At 36.5% G+C, this 19,067-nt stretch overlaps 1 long non-coding RNA gene across 1 annotated transcript in view; it reads right to left on the bottom strand.

The window, feature by feature from the left end:
* LOC149031813 (uncharacterized) overlaps positions 1-19,067 on the bottom strand; it is a 120,284-nt gene that overhangs the window by 27,179 nt on the left and 74,038 nt on the right. The window contains exon 3 of the long non-coding RNA XR_016177355.1: positions 9,466-9,696. This is a non-coding gene — a long non-coding RNA (uncharacterized LOC149031813). The remainder of the gene's footprint in view (positions 1-9,465; positions 9,697-19,067) is intronic.

Below are 19,067 nucleotides of genomic sequence, written 5' to 3'. Positions count from 1 at the left end.
CGATGTCAAACTATAAGGAAGAAGAAGAAGAAGAAGAAGAAGAAGAAGAAGAAGAAGAAGAAGAAGAAGAAGAAGAAGAGGAAACATGAAGGAAGGTGATCGCTACTCGGAGACGTTTGGACGATCGTAAGTTGCAAAGCCGTGAGCCATTATCCGGACACTTATTGCCACTTAACTCGAGTAGAGTGTACATACGTCGATTCAATGAGCACGAGTTCATTACCGATCGGCCGTACGCATTGTCTGCTTGACGAAGGGAAAGAAAATGGAGTGGGAAGGGTCGACGACGAGTCAAGTCACACTCTGACGAACTTATACGTTCCTTTAACCCGTCCTGTCCTAAGTTCTTTAAAACCCAACCAGATGTACCGTTGTTGTTGTTGTTATCCTATCTCCAATTTAATGAGTAACTTTAATTGTCATTCTAAAACCCATTTCCGTTTCTTTTTTAAATTACGTTTACCATATGAATATAAATGTATTTTTATTTACCGATCTAATTTATTCTCGTGTAAGAATAATCGAACTAGCTAAAGAATAATATATATGTAATACAAGAGTGAACCTTGGCGTTTCAATTCGGATGCTCTTAATCCTGCTTCCTTACCGACGACGGCCTAATTAAGTCGCTCTTTGGTACATTCCGCGGGAGGACAAGAACGAGAGCCCGGCAATTTCGAGGCGATCGATTTACACGCTCGCGTTACATGCACCGATCGTGCTGTGTAACCATTTTGTCGGTGAATCGAAAAGAAGTAGGGAGTATGAGTGAGAGAGAGAGAGAGAGAGAGAGAGAGAGAGAGAGAGAGAGAGAGAGAGAGAGAGTGACTTGAAGGGGCGGGAGCCATGTATCTCTCGCGCGAAGACGTAATGCATGTATCGTTCTGTGCGGTGCTCTCTGTAAAATCGTTTTACTCGAAAGCAAACGAGAGGGAAAAGAACACTTTGGTGGGGGGGGATTAAGAGGAGGGATAAAAGATCCACACCGGGGCGCCAAAATCCACGCGATTCGATCGACGGGGGATGATTTCTTTTGGAACCTCTTTAAAAAATTCCACCACCTTCGTTTCTTTCTTCGTTTGAGGGGAGGATGAGTAAAGGAGGGCGCGAATGAAAAATGCCCTTCGCCCAAAGGCGGTACGTGCCTCGAAGTAAGAGAGAGAAAGACGATGAACGGAGAATGAGAGACCTGCTGAGAGGAACTCGACTATCGATTGAATAAATGTTCTCAAGCTGATACATCGATATATATATGTATATACGAAAGGTAAGAATATTCAGTACGAAATTTTATCCGTAGCTCGATATTGCAGACAAATTCATATATATTTACAATCACAATTATACTTTTGATTGATACATCATTGATATAATTAATTAACATAATTAAAAGTGAAATGATGTTACGAATTGTTTGAAATTCTTTGTGCAAGGTTGATTGAAACTTTATTCAATATTTTATATTTTTATTTGATGTTAATCGGTATTAATTTTTTGTTAGTTTAATCGTTTATGAATGAAAATAATTGTGTATGAAAAATACACGTATTGTATGGAATAATTGAAATTGTCTTTCAAAGACTTTATCAAAACTTTATCAATATTCTGGTATCGTGTACATGAACGTACCGATTTCCGCTTTTAGAAGGAAGAAGGTATAAAGGTATACAGGATCATGAAACATGGAAAACACCGAGGCGAAAGGGGGCGTCGTCGAGTTAAATTACGTCCATCGGCGAGATGAATCGCTTAACGAACTTTCTACTCTCTGGTATATATATATATATATATATATATATCGTTTCTATACATACACCTATATGTATCGAGAGAGGGTCAAGTAAAGAGAGAAGGATACTCGCTACCAAGAGAAAAAGGGATAGGAAGAAAAGGGGAATAGTTCGAGACGAAGACCGGTGCTTGGACATAAATTAAACGTCCGAGACGTATACATATATAAGTCCCTTCGAGCACCGTGGAACGTTTCTCTTCCTTACACCTTACGATTAGCCACGGCACATTCAGCTCCTCTCTCGGCCCCGAGCTGGTGTGGGTGGGGTGAGAAACATAGTCAGAAGAAACCATCACGAAATTTCTAGGAGGATTTGAAAATCGGAAAATTATGATCATACTCTCTCTCTTTCTCTCTCTGTTTCTGTCTGTCCTTGTTTCTTTCATTCTGTACTTTTCTATTTTTCTTTAACTTTAACTTCATCAAAAGAAAAGTCTTCTCTTTTTCTTATTTTTCTTCTTCTACTTTGGTTGCTTTTGTGGTTCATCTTTTGCTTCTCTTTCTTATGAAAATATCACCTTTCTTTTCCTACAAGAGAAGAAGAAGAAGAAGAAGAAGAAGAAGAAGCAGCATCCTTTTTTTTTATTTTCAACTTCGGAATGCGAGAGAAGAGAAACACGAAGCTCGATAATCGGTTGATTTAACGCGACCGCCTTTGCGTAAATAAGGATCGGCTAAGTTGAAGAGCAAAGATTCTCTTACAGTCCCTTATAAAAGGGATATTAGAAATGTCAAGGGAAAGTTCCTACCAATAATAATAATGCTAATGATTTTTTATAGCGAATTATTTAACGTTCATCGTACTTTACATACGTCTTATATTTTTCTTTTTTATTCTTCTAATTTCCATTGTAATATTCCTTGTAAGAAAAGTGTTGTTTATTTTTATTTAATATCTAAACATTGAGTTTACTTTTACTTAAATCAAAGATATAAATTTTTTTATGAAAGAAAGTTTAGGAACGAAAAGGTTAAAGAGGAGGAGGAGGGTGAAATAGGAGCTGGAGGGATGACCACCACTTTCGGACGTACGATGACCGAGCGGTAATTAACTCTCGAACGATCGCGTTAAGGCGTGAAAGTATAAAGCTCTCTCTCTCTCTCTCTCTCTCTCTCACTCTCTGGTAATCTCGAAACGAGGGAAGTTTTTTCTTTCGAGTTGAGATAACGAGCGTGATTCAATCTCGGTTGTCTTTCGACGTTCACGAGCACTCGCGCATTAGCGGCCTCGTTGAAGGTTTCTTAAGAGAAAGATAGAAAGAGAAAGTGAGGTGGGAGGGTAAAAAGCGGTGAGTGCCCAAAAGTAGCAAGAACTGTTTCCTTGGTCTTGATTTTTTACCTTATAAAACACTTCAGAGATTCCTGTCACGTTCACGTCTGCATTAAATGTACTTTTTGATGTTTTTCAAAATGTTACCCTCATTTATTTTTAACTCTTATCCTCTTAAGTTGTTGGAATATGTTAATGAGTATTTCTATGTCAGTTTGGACAACCCCTCTCTCTCTCTCCCTCTCTCCTTCTATCAACTTATTACCACTTATTTTAATTAACAACGTAAATGAAGAAATATGAAAAAACTACATACTAAAAAGTGTGTTATAATCGAATGAGTAATAAAATTGATGGTAAAAAAAAAAAGTACAAAAAAAAAAACCGAGAAGATTGAATAATTAATCCAGTTGAAAATTAAAAAACTCTGTCATCTTTCAATTCTTCTTCTTCTTCTTCTCCTTTGCATAAATTAGAAAACAAAAACAAATAAAAATCAAGTAAAAAATAAAAAATAAAATGCAAAAAAAAATTAGAAGATCCCTTTAAAAAACGAAGAAGAAGAAGATCGTTTAACGATCAATTATTTCTCTCATCAATCCTAATTCGTTTCTTGGATAATAACGTAAATGGGAAAAAAGGAAATCACTTGGGTGAGATCCCTTTCGAAAAGTGGTACGATAAACGAAGAAGAAGAAAAAATAAAAAGGAAGGTTCGTTCGTTCGTTCTCTCGCGAATAAGTCGCTACGTAGTTAGCCGTCGAAGTGGTTAAAAGTGCGAATCGCGAGATGAGAAGCAGGACGAATCGTGATGAAAGGAGGGCCCTTGCGCGCCGGCGGCTGTTGAGGCGTCAGAACTCCTTCGGGTATCCTCTTACCAAGAAGTAAGTCGGTTACCAATCGATTCGAGTTATGCGTATACACCTTCCTCACTATACTTTCTACTTTCATTCGCCGTCTCGTATTACCAAGTTGATTTCTTCTCTGTATAATAATGAACCCGATAATCATGTGGGTAGAAAGAAAAGAGAAAGAGAGAGAGAGAGAGAGAGAGGGAAAGAAGTGAGAAAATTCCATGCTTTTTAGAGACAATTTTCAAATTCTATGCTAATACCATGGAATAAATATTTCATGCTAGGGGGTTTGGGGTTTCGATTGATTGCCTTGCTCTCTGTGATTTACTCTGTCGGTACATCAGAGATAGGTACATTGAAGAAACAGAAAAAAAAAATTTAAGAAAGGAAGGAAGAAAGGAAGGAAGTAAGGAAGAAACAACAAGAGAAAAAAAGAAAAGATACAAGTAAAGAAGAAATTGCTTACGAGGTTGAGTTGTGCCACGTCGGGGAGCAAAGTTCGTAAATTCGCACAGCCGGTTTTCTTCGTAAGCTTGTCGGCGGCACGAACGAAACAACAAATTTATCCGAACTGTCTTCCTCTTTCTCCACCGAGGGGTGGAGAGAGAGAGGTCTCTCTTTTTCTGTTAAGGTAAAAAAAAAAAAGGTAGATCCCACTCCCTACTCCACCTTTTTCGATTCCTTTACTTCTCCTCCTACTCTTCTACCAATTCTTCGTCTTTTATAAAATAAAAAAGAAAAAAAGAGATGAATAGATACATAGAAGGAAAGAAAAAGAGAGAGAGAGAGAGAAAGACTGGTAACCGGATACTTTTTGGCGCGCGCGTTGCCCGAACCAATCCCGATAATTAATTGCACGGAATCCGCATCGTGCCTTCGCGTATCTTTCCAATTTCTTCTTCCAAGCCGGGTTAGCCCGCGCGAGATGGGTGACTTCGAGGAAGAACAAGAGGAAAAGGAAAGAGAAGAAGAGCTTGGGATTCCATAACACGCTTGCTCCCTTCGATGCACCTAACTGATAGCTGACCCACCTCTACCTTCGTCTCTCCCACCCTACCCCACCCTAAGAGAGTCGTTGCTTTTGCCGTCCTTGTCCTTCCTCCTTTTACCTTTTCAAGTGTATCCTCCTATCGATTCTTCTTCCTCTCGTCTTGTTATATTCCCTTACGAACCTTACAATCTTGAAATTAATTTAAATTTACACTTCCGTCAAGATTCATCGTAAACGAAAAAAAAAAAAACAGAAAAAAAAACAAAAAGAAAATAAAAGGATTAATCAAAAGTACGAGTTTAATTCGTCGTCATAAATTTGTAATCCTTGGAGATGGTAATAATCAAGTATGATGGTAGGACATATTATATCGAGTATGGTTTTAAAAGAATGATTAGTCGTTAATGTCTAAATGAATAATAGATTCTGATCTATCTAAAAACAGTATTTAATCGTTGATCTATGCGCGAGCAAACGAGCACGATTATTCTTAGTTTAGTATAACCATTTCCGTGATTATTAATCTTTCTTATTTTTATCCTCGACAAAAATGCAATATTATCATTCGTTTCCTTCAATTTTATCGATTATATTATTTTATTATTATATTAGTAATCATTTTTAGTTTATTTTTCTTTTTTTTATTACACAGTATTTAATTCGTGATTAAGACTTCATTACAAAATCATCATTTTTCAAGATCGTCGAATAGTTTGATGATCCTTTACGATAATCCCTATTACACCTTTCCTTTGAAAATGCTAATCTTCGTTTGCAAAATAAGCCGTCGTAAACGGCTGTAAGAAAACAGATCGCACCTATTTAAAGGATCGAGCTTCGATTTCTCTACCGATATATATTTTGATCCTGTATTGAATTTATTTCTAAACGTCGTCGTTAATTTAGTTTACTATCGTACATAATTTGTATCTTCTTTCCTTTTACCTAGGATATTCTCGTTTCTAAGATATTCTCGTGGATTATGTCAGTGTTATAAGTAAGATTTAAACGAGTATCATTAATGCATATTTCTAAAGAAAGATATTATAAACAAATAGTATAATAATAATTTTTACGTTAGTTCGTTTAATTTAAATAATAAGAAACAACAAACTATAATAATTCTTTCACAGTTTGATATATTAACGGAACTCAACATAAAAATGATCGAAATTAATACCACATATTAAATTGTTTCTTGAAAAAGAAAATTAAAATAAAAAAATGGAAACAAACTATGTTAATTCCCACATAAGTCGAACGGAAAGTATCGACAATTGTAAAATTATTGCTTACGGCAGTTAGGTTAGTTATTCCTGTTTTCCATCGTTGTCGCCAATCGCAATTGCTACTAGTCAAGCCCCGGCCATACTGTTATAACGATCGTTGTTATCCGTAACCGCTATTTAAGTTCTACTCTAGTCGCAAAGCGTCTCTTTCTTCTTCCTCTTTCCTTCTTTCTCTTTTTCTATCTCTCTTTTTCTTCCTTCCTCTTTGGTAGTGCAAAGATAAGCGTAGGTAACGGTACGCGTTATTCTATAACATTAAGTTCGAACTAGATATACATAGGTATACACCAACTAGTATAGTTGGACTTTTAATCGTTTCTTCTGATAATCAAAAAGAACTTTTGCACTTCACTTCAATGGAATGAATAAATTTTCAAAGAAAACTTAACGGGTCAAATCTTTCAACGAGAGAAGAAGAATAAAACAAATATTTGCTTACATTTCTTTATAAAATGTGCAAAAGACGAGATAAAAACGTAAAGAAGAAACGTTGGAGACAAACGAGAAGAATAATCCTCCTACCTCGTAGCAGTCTCATCATCCAAGGAGAAACGATTTTAATCTTTCAAAGCTATGCGAAACCTTCCAAGGTATATATCAAAAACGTTAGAATCACGAGCGTGCATATGCTGCAGCTCGTGCATATCCAGCGTGCAAGTTGGCTCTTTTCTCAAGCATGCTGACTAAGAAAGAGAGAGAGAGAGAGAGAGAGAGAGAGAGAGAGAGAGAGAGAGAAGAGATAGTAAAACGCGAACGGAAAAGCATTTCCCCGTATCTAAATAATCTCACAAAGGGCAGGATGGATTTAAAGAACGAGGTAGACCGGCGTGCAACGATGCAAATTACGGAGGCTTCGTGACGTCGTTCATAGAGAGAGAGGAAGAAGAAGAAGAAGAGGAAGAGAAGGAGGATGAAGATGAAGAAGAAGAAATAGAGGAGAAGAGAGGAGAGAATTTCTTTAAACGGCTCTCGTATCTTCTGTAGATTTCTTGAACTCGTCGTCGTCGTCGTCGTCGGTTCTCTTTTCTGTCTCCTTCCGTCGCTTTCGTTCCGAAGAGGAACCGGCTCATGTACAAACGTAGGAACGCAATGCAGATAGATAGCATTGTGTACATGTGCGTGTGTGTATGTGTATGTGTCTTGCTAAGAACGGTGGACGATGAAGAAGAGAGAGAAAGAGAGAGAGGAGTATAGGAGGAAAAGGATACGACTAGCGGCACGTTTGAGTATTCAACTCGTACCGCATCATAAACTGTCCGCCCGCGGTCCTCCCTCTTCTTCTTCTCCTTCTTCTTCTTCTCCTTCTTCTTCTTCTTTGGTCTCTTATACCTATGTTACCGACCATGTGATACGTCTGTACGAACGTCAGTTTGCCCTGCACCCCCTACGAAACGTCCCTTCGAAGAAAAAGAAGAAAAAGAATCATCGTATTCAGTAAGAAGAAAGCATGCTTCTGGTTTTCTATGTTCGTATGTTCGTGAAGTATATAGTTTGAAGAAAATACCCTTAAGGGATATCAGAATATTCGTGTTTAACCCTTGGCCCAATCGATTCCTTTAAAAATGACTCTATTTTAGTTTGTTCAAATAAAATACAAATACAACATATAAATTTTCTATTCTATCCGATATATAAAGCATGTGTAATCGTTTTCACTATTCGAAAGTTTAAGTTTTTTTTTTTTTATGCATAAAATCTATGGGAAATCATCGTGAGAATTTCAATTCGTTTTATTCACATAGTGAAAGTCGTACCAACAAACCTCGATTATGGAATCGTTGATCTTTTGAATTAGAAAATTACTGACAAGAAAATTAGACGTTTATTAACGTGTTTCGATATTTGGAATTTGTTTTGTAACTAATTGATACGACGACCATTTGAGACAAAGATAGTTAGATTTGTAATGTTTATAATAGATCATTCTGTTCCAGAGAGAGAGAGAGAGAGAGAGAGAAAGAAAACAAGACAAAATTATTTTCTAAGCCTACTTGCTAGATAAGCCGAATAGATAAGAAATTAATCTGCCACGAAGGTCCTTGGTTAAAACCTGTCGAAATGTCTTTCGAAACGTAGTTGGAAAAAAAAACCGATTAGGATTATTAATCGGTCATATTGTTGAGATAAAAAGGTATTCTATGTCGTTGACGTCGAGACATGAAAGCGAACGAACGCATAATGTACTATGCGGTCGGCTAGTTAATTTGCATAAACTCGACGCGTTCTTTCGTCCATTGTCTCAAGTTAAACGATCTCGGTAGAACTTATCTTCTTCTTCTTCTTCTTCTTCTTATTATTATTATTTTTCTTTCTCCTCTTCCGGCTCTCTCTCTCTCTCTCTTTCTCTTTCTTGACATTGTAACGTCTTGTCCTATCCCAACATGAAATCAATGCAGTGTTATTGCACGCCGTCGTCAAGATAATCGAAAAACAGCGACGTACATCGATCGATGATAATCGAAAAGTTGCTGGTCGCGATATATTGAAGATAATCTTCAAGCTAGTTCTATCCATCCATCTATCTATCTATCAATCTAACTCACTTTACTTTTTCATTCAAAACATCACATCTTTTTATGATAACTACTTCTATTATCAGCAACATCTTAACACTTTTTGTTTGAATCATCATCACCAAAAAGACTGACGTCGATCTTAAGAAACTAAACTGTGAGATAGATTACATTAAAAAAAAAAAAAAAAAAAAAGAATTTTAAAAAAGAAGAACTTATCTAACGTATGACTCGTGATTTCATTGGCAAGTTTGTCGAGCGATCACCTTTCAAGAGAATACACCGTCGTCTAAGGGCTCGTTAAGAGAATCTCATTAACAAGCGGCCCTTTCCCCCTCTTCCTTTTCACGGAAATTACGGTACTTATCAATGCTCGAAAGGAGCATTACAAACAATAGCCATGTCGACAGTGGTAAAGAAAGAAAATAAGAAAGAAATAAATAATGAATGAATGAAAGAATGGGACAGAGAAGTAGGAAACGTCGATTGATCTCTCTCTCTTTCTCTTTCTCTCTTTCTCTTTCTCTCTTTTACTCTCGTTTGCATTCTCATTCTCTTTCTTCTTGCTTTCTTTCTTTCTTTCTCACACACACACACATACACACAAACTAAATCTTTATCCTTTTCTTATTCTTTTCGTTGATCTCACTCTTGTATCGTTTCGTTCTCTTCCCTATGTCCTATCACCACCAAGGAGAAACCCGGTTGCACGAGGCATTGGCTCTAATTAACGTTGACAGTAATTAACATAAATACCAGCGCTTCCTTGCCATGAACTGACCGCGTAGCAATAGCAACAGCAACAGCAACAGCAACAGCAACAGTCGTTCTAAGGGCCGACCACGACGACGATCCCTATTCGCGATTCAACTTCTTATCTCGCGATTCCGTGCTAATCGCTCGCTTGTTTCTACGATTTCTACGTACTGCTAGGGTATCCTTTTCTCTTGCTACCTTCCGCAATTTATCATCCTGGCGAAGACTTACCTAGAACATACAGAAAAAAGAAAAAATAAGATCAAGAACAGAAGATCATTCAAGATTATCTTTATCGTGTATATACATGAAGAAATAATAATGAAGAAAATTAAACGATCACATATGTCTCTCTCATTAGATTATAATATATATATAATATAATATAATATAATATAATATAATATAATATAATATAATATAATATATACCTAATAATAAAATATATGTAAGATTTATTGAATTTAAAGAAGTATTTATTATAATATAACAAATACTTAAATATTAAGGTTTAATATATAAGAATAAACAGATAGAAATCGAAAAGAAAAAGTAAGTAACAATAGTTAGGAATCTTAAACTCGTAATTACACTCGTATTACACTCGTTCATTCGCCACTAGTCGCACCGAATCAAGAAAGCGAAGACTGCCTTTTTTCACCGTGCTTATATACACATTCACCCCACCAATGGTCCTAATCACTTCCGTCAATCTTTCTCGAAATCTCTAGACTATTCCTAATCGATTAAACAAAGGACTTCTTTCTGATTTCCAGTTTGAGAATATTCGAGAGATTTCGGTTAGCTTACCAAACAATAACATCAGACGATATCGTTATACACACTCACTTTTCTTTCCTTACACACACAACACACTCATATTTATATCGCTTCATATACTCACACTCATATTCATATCGCTACATATACTTACACTTGTATTCATATCGCTACATAACTCGCAAATCTTTCAACGTTCATCAATTGTTTCACGCATACCATATACTCGCACTATTCATCTTTCTCCCACCCATACATATATATATATATATATATATATATATATATATATACCATTTGATAATAATTATAATATACCATTGTGATAATATATAATATATATTAAATATAAAAAATAAATATATATCATATATTAAATATATATTATATATTATCATTTATCACATTAAAAATATATACCATAAATAATATTAATAATAATAATAAAAATAATAATAATAATAATAATAATAATAATAATAATAATAATAATAATAATAATAATAATAATGTATATATATACCATTTTGACATAATTAATTTATATTTAATATTTGATTTGATTAAATTTTCTATCAATTATAAAAGCAAATAAACTAATATTAAATGAAATAAATATCTTATAGATTATTGTACAATCTATTTAATAATTTTGCCTAGATTTTGCAAAACACGTTTAATATTACAAAACTGTAAAAAAGTAGAAGTAGAAGCAGAAGAGGAGGAAAAAGAGAAGGCGGAAGAAGAAGAAGAAGAAAGCGCTGGATAGCAAGAGCAACGTTTAAAGAAAGAAAGTTAGAGAGAGAGAGAGAGAGAGAGAGAGAGAGAGAGAGAGAGAGAGAATATCCTGATGGTATTCTCGAGAGCCTCTAACACGGCTCATTAGCCTACAGCGTCGCTAATGAAAGCTCGTTACCCGGGTGCATACATGCCGTGGAAGGAAAAAGAGGAAGACGGGAGATGCTTCTACTAAGAAAGAACGAAAGAGAAAGAAAAAGAAGAAAGAGAGAGAGAGAGAAGAGGGTAGAAGATTCAACTACAAGAAAAGAAGCCAAAGACAACCCCCTTGTATTTGCACCCAGTGACTTAGTATTTACTGGTTCGCCCCCGCATGTACCTCTCCCTTCCTCCCTTACCTTCTTCTTTACAAACCCTACTTTTCTTTACTCTCGCTTTTGCTTACAGACTACGCTTGCTTATAAATCCGTTCTACGCATAGCTTCTGTCTTTTTCTACCTCTCTCTCACTCCCTTTTTCTTCTTCAACTCGACCTGGGTTTCACGGCTCGCTTGAAAGAGTATAGTAGTACCTTATCTGGAACCACGTATCTAAGTTGATTGGGTGCGAGGTACAAGCAACTGTCTCGCACCCTATGAACGAGAAAGAATCGAACAAGACTCGAGAACGACCTAACCTTCGAACCAAGAAAATCATTTTCTTTCTTTTTTGTAAGGCCCCCCGTTGAAACGTTAGTTAGTTCATTTTATCCTTTTCTATGCACACATACAAGGAGCGTAAATTATTTCTCAGCATATTAACGGAATACTTTTTAACGATTACGAGTTGCTTTTCTTTTTTCTTATACTTGAAAGATATTCGTTAGCCTAAGACGAGGATTTACGATCGAGAAACAACAAATCGTTTGCCAGTAGAGACAAAATCATCTTTGAAAAAAAAAGAACGTGGTGAAAAAAGGGATGAGAGAGTAGGGGTAGGAAAAAAGAAACTATCGATTTTGAGAGTTATGAGAAAGGTAAAGGTTCGGAAGCATTTTCAGGTGGCAGAGTACGCTCAGAGAGTAGGGAAAAGAAACAGAGAGAGAGAGAGAGGAGGTGGGACGCGACCCCGTAAAAGCTTCGTTACCACCCTCCCCCCCCCCGAAAAGAATTGGTCTCCATCGTGGATGAAAGGAGCCGACTGGTAGACGCGGAGAGGGTGGCCTAAGGATGCTTCTTTGCACCTTCGCCGCTTTATAACCGCTAAGTGTACCCAAATCCCATTCCGTGTCATAAAATTCTTAGAGTGGTGCATCGTGCGCACGACGGGAGGCGTATTATGTGTCCTTCAGTTTCTTCTTCTCTTTTCGCATTACTACCCATATTTTTGGATTTGTTTCTTGTTATTTTTTGTTCTTTTTTTATATTCGATATTAAGAACAAAAGATATCAAGAGAAAGAGAGAGAGAGAGAGAGAGAGAGAGAGAGAGAGAGAGAATGAAAGGGTGAATTGAATAAGGTATTTTCATTATAAAAAACGATGAAGATCGATTGGGCGACATTGAATAAGGTATCATCGAACAAATGACAGTGTGTATGAAAATATTGATTTATGTATATGTTTCGATTAAAAAAATCATCGAAGAAACGAGTATCGAAAAGAAAGGAAAGATACACATAAGAAGGGATGCGGAAGAATGAAAAGGCGGAGTCGAGAAGGATGAAGAAAAATAAAACAGGAAAAAGATGAAGGTAGGAGAAGAAAAGGGCGGAAGATATGAACGCGAAAGAGAATACAACGCAAGAAGGATCCATCGAGAGCACCAACAGGATCGGCAACGGACAACTTTGCTACGTCTGAGCGTTATTAGCCAGGCGGATAGCGCTCAGCTTCCTTCGCGACGCATCTTTCTTTCTCTCTTTCTTTCTCCCCATGCTCCCACCATATTATTACGCGCAAAATGGCTCATTATTATCATTATTATTTCATATTTCCTTCGCTTCAACATCGAGAGCCTCCGAAAGCCAACGCAAAAAGCAAAAAGCCTACGAAATTAATATAAATAAAAGCGCTGGACCAAGACAGCAACAGCAGCAGCAGCAGCACCACCACCACCACCTGCAGCAAAAGCAAGCAACAGCATCTTCCTTCGAGAAGAAAGAAAGAGAAAGGAGAGAGAGATAGGACGAAAAGGAGATAAACAGAAAGACGAAGAGATCGAGCTTATGGTTGTTAACGGCAGAAAAGAGAGAGAGAGAGAGAGAGAGAGAGAGAATGAAGGGAAGAAGAGGAAAAAGAAAAAGAAGATGGTTGTATAGTGAGACGGTGGCTGGAGTGGGGTGCGGCTGGTATTAACAATAATTATTGGTTCGAGCCTCTCTCCGTCCGCGATCTTTCGAATCTCAAGATCACAAGTGAGATCAATTATGTCCGTCTGATTAGTCCGGGCCTCCGATCGGTGTACGCGAGCATTATACGACGAGCTACGATCCTTCATGTGTGCGACTTGCAGCACCCCTCTCTCTTTCTTTTATACCTTCGAGCCTGTTTGAGTGGTTTCCTCTCGTAATAAGAGAGACGAGGAACACAAAATAGAGATAAAAAGAGAGAAAGAGAGAGAGAAATATATCTCGCTCGTATCGGCGTTATTATGTGGAGCAACTCCACTCTCTTCGTTTATAAAAAGCCGCTCTCTATCTCTATCCCTCTTTCTTATGAAACGGTCGTGAGTAAATTCTTCCTTGAAAATAAGAACGGCGATCGTATTATATCGTCTCTTTTTGGCCACCGCAGATTCGCTAAAATTGCATCCACCCATACTTGATTATTTATTTTTATTTTTTTAACTCGGAATCTCACGTATACTCTTCTTCATTACTCTTTGTAAAAAAAGAGAAAGAAAAAGATCGTACAAGGAAGCAAGCAAGCAAAAGGGGAAGGAAAAGATTGAAATAAAAAATGAGAAGATAATTCGTATAAAAACTCAATCAAATATTTCTTTATGGACATTAAACGTTTATAAAGTAATCGAAAAGATTTAAATGTTCAAGGAGTATCAACGACACGTCAGATAAATCGAAATAACCCTATATATAAAGATTACATAATCCATATTGCTAATATGTTTAAATCACGTAGATGGTCATCGCGAAAGGTCAGCCCGGAACGCAAAGGGGATACGATAAACTCTCGAATCTAAGAACGTAATCCATGTGCATACATACAACGTCATAGAAAGTAGTATGCACATTGGTTGCATATGCGTGCAAATAGGAAGGTAGTTTGCTATGGTGTATCCTCCAGCCTCTCTTACCCCCATAAATTTAGTTCGGCGATACTTTACGACACGGGTACCGCCCCGTGTCATTATCGCGCATTGGAGAAGGTTTACGTATACGAATAGATAGACAGAGTAGGAAAGAGAAAGAGTAAAAGAAGAAGATGGTGAGAGAGTGAGAGAGAATAGAACTGCTTCTGCAAAACCATTTCGCATTGAAACCTTTTACCAAGTTTTTCTAAACTTCGAACGAGCTATCCAACTAACTCGACATTGGCATACCAATCTGGAATATCGTTGCACATACATATCCTACACAAGTACATATATCCAATTACGAAAATATTTCTCTTACTGAAGTATCTTATAATTATAATATATAACGATGTAAATAATAAATATTGTATCTAGAAATAATCAATATGAAAAATGATCTGAACCGAGGCTCGTTAAGGAATCTATTTATTTAAAAAGAAAAAAAGAAGAACAATAAAAATTCATTAAAAATGACAAAAAGAAATATAATAAAATAAATGTTAAATGAAAAACATCGATATTAGCACGTAGATCAAACGGTCCCCTATTCGAGTAGTCAAAACGACAGGAGACTTGAAGCCTTACGATAAGACTCGTTTCTTTAATTGAATTCTCGAAGAGAGATCCGTCTTACGGATTAATCGTGCTTTCCTTCCTAACGCGAGATAAAACACGTCGTTCTCATGAAAAGTGTCAAACTGGAGGGCACTTGTTGACAGCAAACAAGGAAAGAAGAGAGGGAAAGAAAAAAAAAAGAAAGATCGTTTTAAAACGAAGAATCGTAGCACATTTTATCGATTCTCCTCTGAGTTTCTTCCTTCTTCGTGGTTTTGCTCATTGCTCTGAATACGAGGACGATGTTGAACCGAGTGTATACTCGGAATAGTAGTTGCATCCTTTCGTTCACGTACTTGCAACGCCAAACCCGGTCACCATTTTTACGAACAACTTGTCACCAAGCCGATTTGTCGCGGCGTTTCGCAGTGTGGTATTTCACATACATAAGAGATATACAAACACATAAGGATAAAGAGAGAATAAAGAGTTCTCTCAAGGACTGAAAGTAGCAAGTGACTCTATCTGCAGGCTATAGTAAGGCCGGTAGGACAGATCGGATTACACCTTTTGCATTCAGAGTAGTATTTTACGATAAAGATGAACACACAGATATTTTAGGAAAATTTTTGATGACACTTTCCGATAATACCAAGAGAAATAGAAGACGTTGGTTATCAATTTGATTCAAACACTGTTATAATCATTGAGCATTCGAAATTCAAATGAAAATATCATTTAGTATCCGAAGTATTATTCGGATGTATTAAACGATGACAAAGGATGGCAAAAGTAGTAACGCACCTTTTCCTGAGGTGAGAACGATTAATAGCCAAGTTCTCGATCCTCTTTCCACCCAACATCGTTCTCTGTCTCTTCTAGATCGAGGTTATCCAACGAACCTTGTGGGGTTATCCTTTACACGAGTTCCTCCTCGGCCCCAACAGGATCGAGTTTTCTCTTTTTCTTTCTCTTTCTCTTTCTCTTTGTTTCTTTCTCTTTCTTTCTAAGAGCTCGCCTTCTCTTTTATACCTCGTACCGACATATTTATCTGGTTCCTCCCTTCTCAACCTCTATGAGAATTTCCCTCCTCCTTTTCCCCTGCTAGTTTCTCATCGTGCAAGATATCTCTCTCTCTCTCTCTCTCTTTCATTCTCTTCTTCGTTCTTCTGCGTATATAACGTAATAGCAATTTAATCAATAAAATAAGAGGATCGTATTGGCTCCGAGACTCTGCAATAATTACAACAGAGAATTATGAGCGGCTGTACTTGATCGGATCTATAAGCTCCTACTCTCTCACTCTCTCTCTCTCTCTCTCTCTCTCTCTTGCTCTTATTCTTTATCGGTTCTATCTGTTCTCTTCCTCTTCTTCTTCATCATCATCATATCTTTCTCTCTCTTTTCCTCTTACCACTTATACTTGATCTTCTTTTTCTACCACTCCAATCTCGAAGAAAGAAACTTCTTCGACGATCTCATTCAGTCTCTCCCATCTTTCTAATAAATATAAACATAATTCTAATAAACATAACAATTGTTGGAAAATAATCAAAATTATGCTATGCTATGACCAAGATGTCTTTTCTCTTCATCCCTCTCTCTCTCTCTCTGTCCTTCCTTCTTTAAATTACTGTATCTTTGAAACAGGAAGGAGGTAGATGATGATCAAGAAGGAAAAGAAGATGAGAAATAAGAAAAATCAAGTAGACCCTCCTCCGCAGCTGTAAGCACCATGACCAGTTTTTAATCAATATTCAAGTCGCGATTTTGATTATAATTAAACAATAATGACGGAATAATGATTTATTACGAGTAATTACTAGTTTGCTGGTTAAATCAAAAGCTCCCTTCCTCCGTCCTCTCTTTCATCCACCCCTTTTCTTCCACCCTGTTTCCACCCCGTTTCTTTACTTCCATCCAGCATCTCCTTATTTTCTCTCCTTTGTTCTTCTCATTTTTCACTAGTCTTTCTTTCTTTCATTCTTTCTTTCTCTTCTTCTTTTTTTTCTTCCTCAGGCTTTCGAGACTCGACAACCAATGTTCATAGGTACTCGATCCTACATAAGTACGAACAAGGTTCACGGCCGACCTTGACGAGATTCATCTATCAATGTTCACTCTGTACAGAATGAAAAACTTGCTATGTTCATCCCCCACGATGTAATCATAGAATTAGAAGGATACTTAAGTTAACTGAACAAAAATTTCATTGCAATAAAACGCTCAATATTCTTGCTTTTAGGAATAAATATAATAAATAACTTTCTTGCTCTTATTAAAAAAAGAAAAAAAATATATTATAACATCCAGGAGACATAGATGATAAATTAACATAACAAATGATAGATCTACGTGTAAAGAAGAGAACAAAAAAATAGTAAATTTCTAATCCGTTTAATAAACCGTTAATCCACGAGTATACCTGGTCTTAAAATGCAATAGTAAGTATATATGTATACCTTGTTATATACTTGTATCGAGTAGCACGTACTCGAAGTAGGCAATATTCGAGTTCGTTTATATCTTCTAGTGATATAAATCATCCTCACTATGGCTATGTTTTAATGTTTCGCATATTAATTACGACTATCGTATTGCCGCTTATCTTAGTTGAGTATCTAGCTCGAAACACCAGGTGCAACTATTATACATAGATACGAGAAGACATCGAGGAAAGTGAGAAAAGGTATGGTGTTCTAACACGTGGGAAAATAATCAGTCTAAAATGAAATGAATAGAATGAAAGATGCTTGTTATATTATTATCTATAGAAATATGCGATTACTAATAACAATTTAAAAGGAATTTTAACGAAGATGAATATAATTAATTGTTAAATGTACCCTACCAAACAAACAAAAAATCAAATCAAATAAAAAGATAGAAACAAAAATGATAATGGCAATTCTTGAAAGGAATCATCGATGGAATATTCTATCTTTTGTTTTTTTTCCTCGATGAGTTATTAATTATTATATCCTTCGTTAATTAATGACTCGTACTAAGCTGTTCGATACTTTGAAGGATAGAATCTAGAAAGAAAGATCGGGTAGGAGTACAAATACAACAAAGACTATGATGATAATGATGACGATAATAATGATGATGATGATGATGATGATGATGATGATAATGATGATGATGATGATGATGATGATGATGATGATGATGATGATGATGATGATGGTTCGACGTACTGATGCATGTTCAAGAATAAAAATAAGAAAGAATGGATCAGTTGAAACGCGTGGACGTATGGCTGCATGCATTAAAATATAACAATGGAGCGTTGACAGTCTATGCAACCACGCACACGGTTAGGTTAACAATGAACTGAAGAAGAGGATATGTTTCTCGATTCGGTATAGATATTTACTTTTATGATTATCATTTGATGATATCGATCATCAAATAAATACAAGTAATAGAACAAATAATATTCATTGTTCATACAAATTGTAAATTAGAATAAAATGAAGTTCCAAGTAAGAAAGTTGTTTTAATATGATATACTAAATAGTATAAAGTATACTCTTTTATCAAACGTAATAAAATATATAACCTGACATTTGTGAAAAGTAACATAAGTTTATGGGAAGGAGGATTAAACTTGGACCTTGGCGAGGACTCTTGCTTTCCTTTCTGAATACAATCTAAGAGACGTTGAACACAGGCGTTAGTATAACGTAAAAGCAAGGGGAGTGAGTATTACGTATGCCGTTGGAAAAGAAGGCGCATAAGGTTCATTAGTAAAGACTAATATAAATCGCTGTGCACGGCACGCTAACGTTTAACCATTACTTATAAACGCAGCGTCTCTCCTTCGGTAGTGGAGAGAGAACTAATTGACTCGTGCTACCTTGCCACGAGTTATGTCACTATTTATGCTACGCGCCGATCCAACAAGCGTATTTACTACTCTCTTTCTCTTAGTAATAGTAGTAGGTAGAAGAGCAGAGCACAAGCACAATAACAAAAGCACATGAGCGAGCATTGGATAGAACGTGGCAAGAAGCAAGCGTTTCATTAGCGACAACTAATACCGTACACGTTAAGTTCACTATAGCGTAACTATCATCCCATGTAATACAACTCTAACTCTCTGATAGTACTTCGCGAATAAGTCGCCGAGCACTTGCCTATTAAGAATCCTTCCAAGAGAATAGTATGCTTCATTAGCGGTCAGGCGACGACACAACCTCGCTGCACGATGTCACGAGTTCTGTCGCGCATA

Source organism: Polistes dominula, unplaced genomic scaffold (assembly GCF_049000335.1).
Source record: "Polistes dominula isolate Pdom_NZ unplaced genomic scaffold, Pdom_raw_medaka contig_16, whole genome shotgun sequence".
NCBI classification, from domain to species: domain Eukaryota; kingdom Metazoa; phylum Arthropoda; class Insecta; order Hymenoptera; family Vespidae; genus Polistes; species Polistes dominula.
This window is presented reverse-complemented; position numbering and strand designations above follow the sequence as displayed.